Here is a 10653-nt window from a genome sequence, read left to right as displayed (position 1 = left end):
GGTCATGCCTGCTGGAACTATGGAAGGCAATATAAACCTAGGACACAAGTGGATGTTAGGGACCAAATGCACTATTGATTGGGGGATTGGGAGTGTCACAACATAGCCCTACCACTCAAGCAATAGTCCTTGAGATATCACCTCCTGAGGAAATACAACCCAAACATTGCATGTCCAAGGGGTTGAACCATCTATACCTATAGCGCAACCCTCTAGAGCTTCAACTTATGTAGCTGAAATAAAGCATGAGACACACAAGACTCATCGTAATATAACAAAGAAAACATCCAAAGGGGTCTCTAAAGATGCTTTAGCGATCATTTTTATGCTAAAAAATAGACGCCTTGTAAGAGACACCCCACTCACCCCAAGAAATGTAAAAAAATGTTGCGTTGGATTCCTAAACGATTATCGAGAGCCCAAGCTATTATGAAAGGAATGATCAAATCTTGGCGCCTAAATGTAAATTGTGTTGTTACTTGTCACCTACAGACCCATGTGAGTCAAATCGTGTAATAATAAAGCCGATTGCAGACCGTGGAAGGGAAAGATCACAGAATATTATAAACCGAATCCAAAGCTAGTTTGGGTACCCAAGCGAGAATGACTTGTATCGCTCGTCTCAAACATAGAAAAAACAAATGAAGCTTCTTGCTCTTCATAGAGTTCTTCTATAAAAACATAAACTTCTTCACGACTTCCACCTACCACTAAAAATATACAAAAGAAAAGGAAAGAATAGCACCTCCCATTGTAAATTCATCGCCTAAAACAACGTTTCAAGTAAATGCATGGGAGAGTACCTTACCACCCTTGCAACTAAATGAAATGCCTAGGGTGGTGAAAAACTATTGGTCAAAGTCTTCACCCATTACAACTTGGAACAATTGGTTTCAAAAGGTGACGACATCGTTCCAAAAGCTATGATCTACCCAAGGAAGGAGGGAGTGTTTGCTGACATCCATCATTCACTTGCTCCCCTCTTAACCTTCATCCCTGACCTCTCAATCTCCCAATCTTAGGGAATGTATATATATAGCCCTATACTCAAGAAAACAAAAATAAAAAAGTAAAAGAGCAAGAGCCACAAAAAAAAAAGCTTGAAACCTACACATTCTAATACATGACCCAAAAAGCATAATAACACATTATGCACAAGGATGCGACCTTCTGACATGACCCTTATAATATTTTCACACTAACCAAAATCTATCTGTGTGTATAGATATGGCTAGTACACAAGAGTCATCCACTCCTAGCTTGGGTGAGAGGTACCCTCTCTACCTTTCACAAGTGTTTCACATAGTCTACCCAATGCTTGCCGACGAATGGGATTTGGTAGATACACTAGCGTGTGAGAAAATTTTTGAGAAATTAGAATGGCTAATACGTCTCTTGACCACGACTGATCCCTTCTTAGTAGAGAACGTCTCTCTGATTGTGCAAGCTTACCATTTTGAGCAAGATGACTATATACGCCTAGTGATATTCTTAGTGAACATATGTGCATCTAATGATGAGGAAGATTTACATGATTAGACGGATGGAATGTATGGTCTCACTGATGATGACTTTATTTTTCTTGATGATGATGAGGATAGGGATTTAGACTTAGGGCTACCTATCCATCTATACAATATCATGTTCCCTTGACCCTCTAGGGGGTGCAAATACTTAAATTAGGGTTCTTTACGTTGTTTTGATTGTGTACAATAAAGGTTGGTGCCTCTTCCCATTAAAGTGCTTCCTAGAGGCATTCTTTGTGTTTTCTAGTGTGTAGAACGCATTGCAGTAGTTGGGATTTTGAACTTCATGCAATCCTGCTCGTGGGGTTCATCGTTCAGTTACCCCCATATAATGTGTATTCACGGGGTATTAAAAACCACCCTCTTTTAACATGTTTGAATGAATAAAATGACCCCTTATTTTAGGATTTTTTGTCAAAATTGAATATAAAACCCCCTTATTTCAATGTATCTCTGTTAAGTTGTCTAAATTTTTTGTATTTTAGAACCCCTCTTTTTGAACTCACATTATACATTAACATGATTACATAGTGCATCCCCCAAGAACCTTTGTCTTGTTCACTCTTCGAATTGAGTGCGATCATCAATACGAACATGTGTTTCTTGTCTATTATCATTGCCTCTTGTCTTTTTTATCATCCATGTTTTTCTCCTTTAACTATGATTGGTAGCACAATATCCAGCATATTTACTTAGTATTAAAAATTAAATTCAATATAATTTTATGTCATAGTCCCTTGTCTAGGTTTATGAATCAAGAGGTCTGATTAAGCTAGTTCAACCAAGATAGACATTAGAGATTTTCTCTTAATACCATGAAAAATGTATTCCTAATTGTCAATGGTTACTTTAGGTTCTTAATACGATATTGTGTGCGATGTACTAGTGCTTTCTAGTGGACTTAATCCCTCTTGACCTTTAGCTTAAGTATTATATTGGGAGTTTTATATTGTGATGAGCCTGGAGAGGGTAACATTGTCAATATGACCCCCCAAAGTTACAAAATTAAAATGCAGTGAAAAAAAAAAGTTAAAAAAATGTAAATCTCAAGCTGAAAGAGAAATCCCATCTTGATTTGGTACTTCACTCACATGTATTGTCTATGGTACTAAAGCCCTAGAGGTTCTTAATGTGGGTGCTTATCCTTGAGAATCAAAAAGTATAAGGCATACAAAATAAGCACACACGTCAAAAATTGAATCAATGTGGAAAACAGTTTGGGGGATCAAATAAAGAAAATAACTTAGGCGATGATTTCATATGCGATTTCATTTATCATAGCTTAACTAGAAGGTCTTCTAGGTATAGCCTCTAGTCAGCCCTTGGACATGAAATACTTTGCTCTTCACGATATTAAACAGCTTAATTGACCAAAGAGAATCGAGAAGCTTTCCCATGGTATTAATAGTTGACCTCTAGTTCCTCTCGATTGTTAAATTAACGACTCTAGACTTGTTTATTTTTTTACCTTTACAAGTGCTTATGCATTTGATTATTTGCAGTTTAATATTTACTTCTGAAAAATTGTTTGATATTATGTTACCAATCAATTTGTGTACCTATTCACTATATATTCTTTTCAATTATACATGTTCTATGAGAATGCAATTACTGTGCCATTTTTGGTTGATTTTGCAGTGTTTGAAGAAAGCTAAAGACATTCAATCTTAGATGCTCTTCCTCGTGTTCTTCCACCTTGATGAACGGGCTTCACCTCACTAGCTTCTGAGGATGGAATCTACATAAGCAAGGAGAGCATGTTACCCACTTATGGACACCCTATCACCTTTGACGGACGCCGTAGCACTTTGTTTGAGTCATGGACCGGGCTTGTCGGTCCTATGGGTGCATAGGTGATTGCCGATGAGAGGCGTACCACTTATCTCATTTTTATATTATTTTTGCTATAAGCGGCCACTGTGGGCGTCCATGTGTGAATGGGTCAAATTCATATAAAAGATCGATTTTGACCTAAAATCCTCATTCTTGAGGTGCATGCTAAAGAAGTGATCTTGCTCTACCTCTACCTTCTTCTCCATCCTGTGCTCACAAGTGCGTGTGTGTGTGTGCGCGCGCTTCAGAGAGAGAGAGAGAGAGAGAGAGAGAGAGAGAGAGAGAGAGAGAGAGAGAGAGAGAGAGAGAGAGAGAGAGTCTGTGTGTGTGAGATCAAGCATTACAGTGGCATCAGTGACACCAAGGCGGTTGAGCGCTACGATAGCGGCTCCCTCTTCTTTGTAGCATGGAATCCTTCATGACAGCAAGCATAGAGCGGTGAGTGACAGACCATTGCCCCCTTTGAGCTTACTAGGATAGTCGCCCCGTTTGAGCTTACTAGGAGAGTCTGGTTATATGCTTGTAGCCATTTGTGGCTCGCACACAGTGTTTGGCAAGTCTCCAACCTCCAACACGTGCAGTAGAAGCACACATTGCTCCTCGTTTTTATAGTCCATTTTTACTATTATCAATGATGCTTCATTTCATTTAAAATTACCTTGACATTGACACATTCACAATGTGTTTCACATCAGTTTATTACAACCCCTCGAGAACCCTTAGCTACACATCATATATATGAGGAACCACCTACACTTGTAGATCAAGAAGATCAACTCTTCCCTGACCAAAAATTTGATCATGAAACGACCACTACACGCATTGGCATGATTTATAATTGTTATCTTTTGACTTTAAAGGCCACCCTAGAGAAGATACTAAATGAATGCCTGGATTTTTTTCTGGAACTTCTTAGATCTTCTCCACACATTTCATCATTCATAATCTTGTTGATTCTCTATTGAGCAACTGAGGACAATTGCTATCCATGGAGGGACAAGACTGTGCACCCTCTTGTTGTATGTGGTTACCTACAATTAGAATAGTTGGAGCGTAATGGGTAATTATTGTGTTGTCTTTCTATTTTTTGCTAATTGTGAGTTGATGACTTGTAGATTGGAGTTATGGGAGTTGAGGAAAAGGCGTTGGCAAGAAACAAATTCCTCAGCCATTTTATATTTTCACAGTATTTTAGATCGTTAATTATCATTAAGCCACTATGGCTACTTTGTAAAATAGAATAGTGAGAAGTCACCCTACGGGTGCCACTTGGAATTTCTTGAAGGTTGTTGGTTCTCTCTCTCTCTCTCTCTCTCTCACACACACACACACACACACACACACACACACACACACACACACACACACACACACACACACACACACACACACACACACACACACACACACACATGAGCACCCTTTACTCAATGGGGGGCAATGATGGCACCATCGTTACTCCTTTGCACACTTTCCTTCAAAAACACTTTTGCCTCATGGGCATGGGAATGGGCCCATGAACTACTACCACATCATCACCCACCTTACACTCAACCACCACTCGGCTCCGCCAAAGTCTGCAACTACAACTTGTCTCGCGCGTGCATGCAGTGCCTAGGTACAGACGCCATAGCCACCATGACCTCTAAGCTCTCTCTCCACCTTTGCTACCCCCAATAGGGGGACACTCCAAGACTTATACCATGCCTCTAGGGCTCCACACTTTGCATGTGGAATTTCTTCTATTCCACATGGTGGCACCCTGTTCGACTGCCCCTCCAAAATTTTTAAAGTCACCCAAAGCTTCCAAAAACTTTGTCTTTTCCCCCCACAAATTCCTCCTACTGCCATTTGCTGCATGGTGGATCAATTTTTGGGTCGTAAGACCGGGTGAAAGCCGTCGTTTTTTACTTCAATCATCCCCAAAATACTGGCTCGTGGATCACTTCAGAAACTACATTCCATAGCATATTCCCAATGCTTAGAACACCTAGACCTACCATCCCAATTGGCCCATTTTGAAGCCTTCATGGTCTAAAAAACCGCATGAGCCACACACTTCCACTATCACATTCCTACCCTCACTTCCACTATCACATCCCTGCCCTGGTCCTCCATACCTACTTAGCACCTTGGCTCATAGATCCAAGCATAGATACTCATGCATGTGTCCACTTCTGTGATCAACTAGTTGTACGCTTTGTTGTATTCGAAGCTTGGAACTTGCCTGTGCACTATGTGCGAGCCTTGAAAGGCTACAAACACACAACTAGAAGATCCTAGCAAGCTCAAAGGGGTAGGGGTGTGTCACTCAGCACTCAGTGCTTCCGTCGTAAGGATCATGTGCTGCATTAAAGAAGGAGCCGCCGTTGAGGCCGCGCTCAACGGCCTCGCTGCCGCGCTGATGTCGCTGCAATGCTCAATCACTCTCTCTCTCTCTCTCTCTCTCTCTCTCTCTCTCTCTCTCTCTCTCTCTCTCTCTCTCTCTCTCTCTCTCTCTGTGTGTGTGTGTTAACCACCGGCATCCACTTCTAGTAGTCATGGGCCAGGCTTGTTCGTCCAATAGAAAAAGGATAAGAGTGATCGCCAGTGAGAGGTACACTAACCAATGAGAGGTACACTCTAACTGGAACATTCAAGGGTTAGTTGGCTAAGCATGGACGCCCGTATGTGAATGGGCGAGCTCATATAAAAGTCACCTAAACCTAAAAATCACTCACTCTCATTTGTGCAATTGAAGAGTGCTCTTGCTCCATCTCCATGTTCTTCTTCATCTCCTTGTGTGTGTGCCTATGCAAGAGAGAGAGAGAGAGAGAGAGAGAGAGAGAGAGTGATCTAGCATTGCGACGGTGGGATGGGGGAAATGAGAACGACACCCTGCACACAATACACTGCCTCTCTATAGCCCAAGGTAATAGTCCGCACCCCTACCCACACAGAATCACACACATGCAACACTTTCTATAATGCTCTACTACCAGACTCGCCTTGGAGCATCACCGAATACACAATCACTTATAAATTCCAAGCATAATTGGCTCGACAACACATTTCCATCCTTCTAGTGCATAGTATCCTCACCAAATCTGCAACCACACACACTAAGCCTGCCCAATCTCTCTCTCTCTCTCTCTCTCTCTCTCTCTCTCTCTCTCTGTGCGCACCTCTCTCTCTCTCTCTCTCTCTCTCTCTCTCTCTCTCTCTCTCTCTCTCTGTGCGCACACACACACAAAAAAGACCCGGAGCCAAGGCTACCACGGGCGCTTTGCACGAGACGACGAATAGACGAGAAGATGGTAGCTAAATACCAACACAAAAAAAATTGGGTACAATGATGGCACTAATAACAAATATGCCTCGAAGCCTTTACGCTTCGCCTTGCTTCATTAATCCATGTGAAAAAACCCGGCAACCCCGTTTTGCAGCTCTCCTTTGATAGTGTGGCTTTCACGGTCCTTTTCAGCTTGGAATCCTCATGAACTCGCACTAGATCCCCTCTTCAATCTCTCACCCGTATTGGCTGGGCTTCAACAAGCCCCTCTCATGCTCTTCAACCCCCACTTGGCGGCTCTCCACTTTGCAGCATTGGCTCCTGTCGGCCTCCAACCTGCCTGGCTTACGACCACTCATGGCCCCCACAAACCTTATAATCTGCTTCCAACCTTCCTTTTACTGCACCCGGCCCTTCCTTTGCATCTGTTCTCTATCTCCTGCCGAGCCCGCCCATCTTGGCCTTTCTCGAACCTCTATGCCACTGATGGTGCTCCTTGCAGCCCTCACTGGCCATCCACTGTCATGACTCCTCTTCCCCTCGGTCCTCGAGCACCCCTTCAACCTGAAGGTTCACGCACCTTGCGTAGCACCATCTCCTTCCTGGCCGCCATGCTCCTCATATAGCTGGCACCACTCTTGTTTTTTCAGCCCCGCCTTGGCATGTAGCACTCTGCTCCCCTCAGCAGGTCCGAGCTGCCTCCTTCCTTGTAGCCCTTCTCACAGCAGCCCTCTTGGCTCTATTCTCTTCCCCACGCCCTGGCGACTCATCCACCCCTGAAGCTGGCTTCTCCGTGACCCTCCTCGCCTCAGCACCTCCTGTGGCTTGCTCACGGCCAGCCCTTCTGTGGCGCTGCCCTGCAACGATCACCCCCTCGATGATGGCTTCTGGAGGCCTTCCTTCACCTACTGGTGACCTCTCACAAGCAAACCCCCCTCCTGTAGCCCACCTCGATCATGGCTGCCCCTTTCTGTGTAACGGGTTCTCCCCTAGCTGTGCTCGCCCTCGGTTTTTTCTCCCTTTTTAGTGGCTCCCCTGCTTTCCCCTTTGGTCACGGCCTGGCTTGGCTCTTTCAGTTCTCCCCATGCATCCCAACAGATGGCGCCACCTTCCTACATGCAGGGCCTCCCAAAAACAGTGCCCCCTTTACTCCGTCGACTACAGCTCGCCCTCGTTTTTTTTAGCATGGCAAACTTTTCAAAAAAAAGAACTTGCAACTCGGGTTGCCTTCCCACGGCCCTTACTTGCCCCTTGTTGATCGGTTGAAGAAATCACCTTCAACTTCTCCTCTGGCACACACTTTTGACTCCTTATGGCAAACACCCCACCATGAGAGCAACCCGCGGTCGATCCTCCGTGTGTAGCTTCGCATCCCTTAGCATGGTGACCCGTGCTCTTGTGCCCAAGGTCAACATGGTCGCAAAAAAACACATATAGCTCCGTATAGACAATATCGGGACATTGAGATCCCAACGACAAAGTGATGATTGCCACGATGATCGCAATGTTCGATCCCGGTGAACTTGTCCACCGAATTGGCACACACGCCTTTAAGTTGTCGGCTAGTAGAGCTCCGAAAAACCACCATCAACTTGTAAATTGCCGCATTTGACATACATATCTCCACCACACCTGCTCCAAGCTGCATCTAGTACATGAGCAAGCTTGCGACCATCAACCTACCTGATGCTGTGCACCTGCCACTGACACTTTCTGAGGTCGACCAAATCGAGTTGTACCAACGGAACGGCAACGGCGAGGCAGTGGAGTGCGGCACGATGGTAGCTCCCTCTTCTTTGCGGCAAGGAATCCTCCACAAAGGCAAGAGTAGGGCAGTGAGTGACACACTCTTGCTCTCTTGAGCTTGCTATACTACTCTCGTTGTGTGCTTGCAGCCATTTGTGGCTCGCATACATTATATGGCAAGTCCCTTCCTTTGACATGTGCGATCGAAGCACATATTTTTGGCGTCGTTGCCGGGGAGATTCCCTGCACTAAGCTCGAATAGCACTCTATGCTACTTTGTGGTGCAATGTGAGATGTAGGAAAGGTAGAGAAAGAAGGTGTGTGGCTGTTGAGAAGGATTTGTGAACTTTGTTTTTGCTGCAGTGTACTGTTTTTTGTTAATAAGGTGTTAGATTTTTTTGCTGCAATGTATTGTTTTCTGTTGATAAAGTGTTAGATTTAAGGTATTAGATCTATAATGTTAGATCTGTAAGGTGTAGTAAGTAGATCTGTTAGTTAATTATTTGTTGTAGTACTATGTTAAATAGTGTGTAACAGTAGCTCTGTTCGTTGCAAGTAGGTAGGTTAGGTGTGTGCGTGCGCGCGGCGCAACCGCGACAACTTTATCCTCCAAAAGAAAAAAAAAATATTTAAAAGGAAGGACTGGGATCAAGAACATTCCCCAAGCCCAAGCCCAAGCCCAAGCTCAGGCCTCAGTCACCCTTTGGACTTACTTATTTAAGCCTCACGCCTAAGTAAAAATCGACCCTTTTGAGGACCATCGGAGCTTTGGGTAATTGAACGCTGTGCTGTAAAGCACACTATGACCCACTGAGCAATATGCTTGTTTTGAGCTATCACATGCTCTAATCCAAAAACTGATTGTAAGAAGACATTAAAAAACATCAAAAAACGTGTGAAAATGGGGTGCAAAACGCCCAAAAAATCAAGCGGTTAACCTTCGAGGGCATTCGCCCGATGCTTGTAGGATGCGAAAGGCACATGCATCTGCACTCTGATCATGTGCTAGAGGCCAAGAAACTAGCGAGCACTTTGACTTACGGGGGTTCTCAATACCCACCTACCTTAGGTTCCGGGCCCTCGGCAGGGACCCTAGGTAGTACAACCCAAGATCCAAACATAGCGGCTACTGACTCTTCATCTAACTAAAATTATGGAAGGGCATCCTACACCAAACCCCAAGGAAGTAAAATAAAATGTACTTGTATGGTCCCCACAGCCTGGATCTAGTGTGTTTAGTTTCTTTATAGAAACCTTTAGTAGAGCTTCTCGCTCTGAACCTGCGGCTAATGAAGTTAATGAAGGTGAGGGAGAGGTAGATTCGCCTTTGGTATCTCAAGGGGAGCCTATACTCCCCAAGAGTTTCCATGTCAATATCATGCCCCCTGCTTTCACGGAAGACCCTGCAAAGCAATCACCCCCCAAAGTTCTACTACCCGATGGTAGGAGTCTTGTGGTGCAAGAAGTTGAGCGCTATATGTAAGCGGCTAGGGAGAGGGAAATGGAGAGTTTCCTAGAACAACACCGAGCCATGAATGGAAAAACCCCTTTGACAATAGGCATAGAAATCAAGCAGTTGACTGCTCCTGAGTTAGTAGGCAATGTGGGTCAAACTGTGGGGAACAACAATGCTCCACCTCAAGGGAAACCTCTAGTACGTCGGGCCTAGAAGGGTTATTTCTCTTCAAAAATTGGAAATATGACCTACAAATTGAAACCTTGACTAGACTATACACGGGTTACACATACCATATAGGTTGGTTAGAAGTTGTATGATCTACGTCTAGTGCCACATGTCTAGAGGAGTGGCAACAGATGGTCTGCATTGGATCCATAGCATCTTCCAATCGGAGAGGCAAAACCGATGGATTAACATTCCTTCAACGGGCCTTATGAGATTCTTGGATACAAGCAAGGCCAGACAACCGACACTATCACAGATGAAAACTCCTTCAGTGAGTCCAATGGACCCTTCATATATTGTGTCGACTGGAGTTCTGGTACAGTCTGAACCCACAGGTAGTAGCTTTACTTTTCCAAATCTAGCTCATCTGTCTCTCAGAGACACTACGGCTACGATGCCTACTCCGGTGATGAGTACAAAAAGTACACCTTGGACCTCGTTTGTTAGCACTGCACTACTACCTAGTAGCACAATGCCCCCAACAATACCTACAGGTGTGCATCAAGCATATGTACCTGTCGCACCTCATGCCCACGTAGCTCCCACACCCCCAATTATGCCAAGGGCTTACACTCCACAATGGAATTATCCGA

The sequence above is a fragment of the Adiantum capillus-veneris genome, chromosome 28 (genome assembly GCF_014529385.1).
Source record: "Adiantum capillus-veneris isolate H3 chromosome 28, ASM1452938v2, whole genome shotgun sequence".
In the NCBI taxonomy this organism is placed as follows: domain Eukaryota; kingdom Viridiplantae; phylum Streptophyta; class Polypodiopsida; order Polypodiales; family Pteridaceae; genus Adiantum; species Adiantum capillus-veneris.
The sequence above is the reverse complement of the archived record's forward strand: the minus strand, read 5'-3'. Positions refer to the sequence as shown.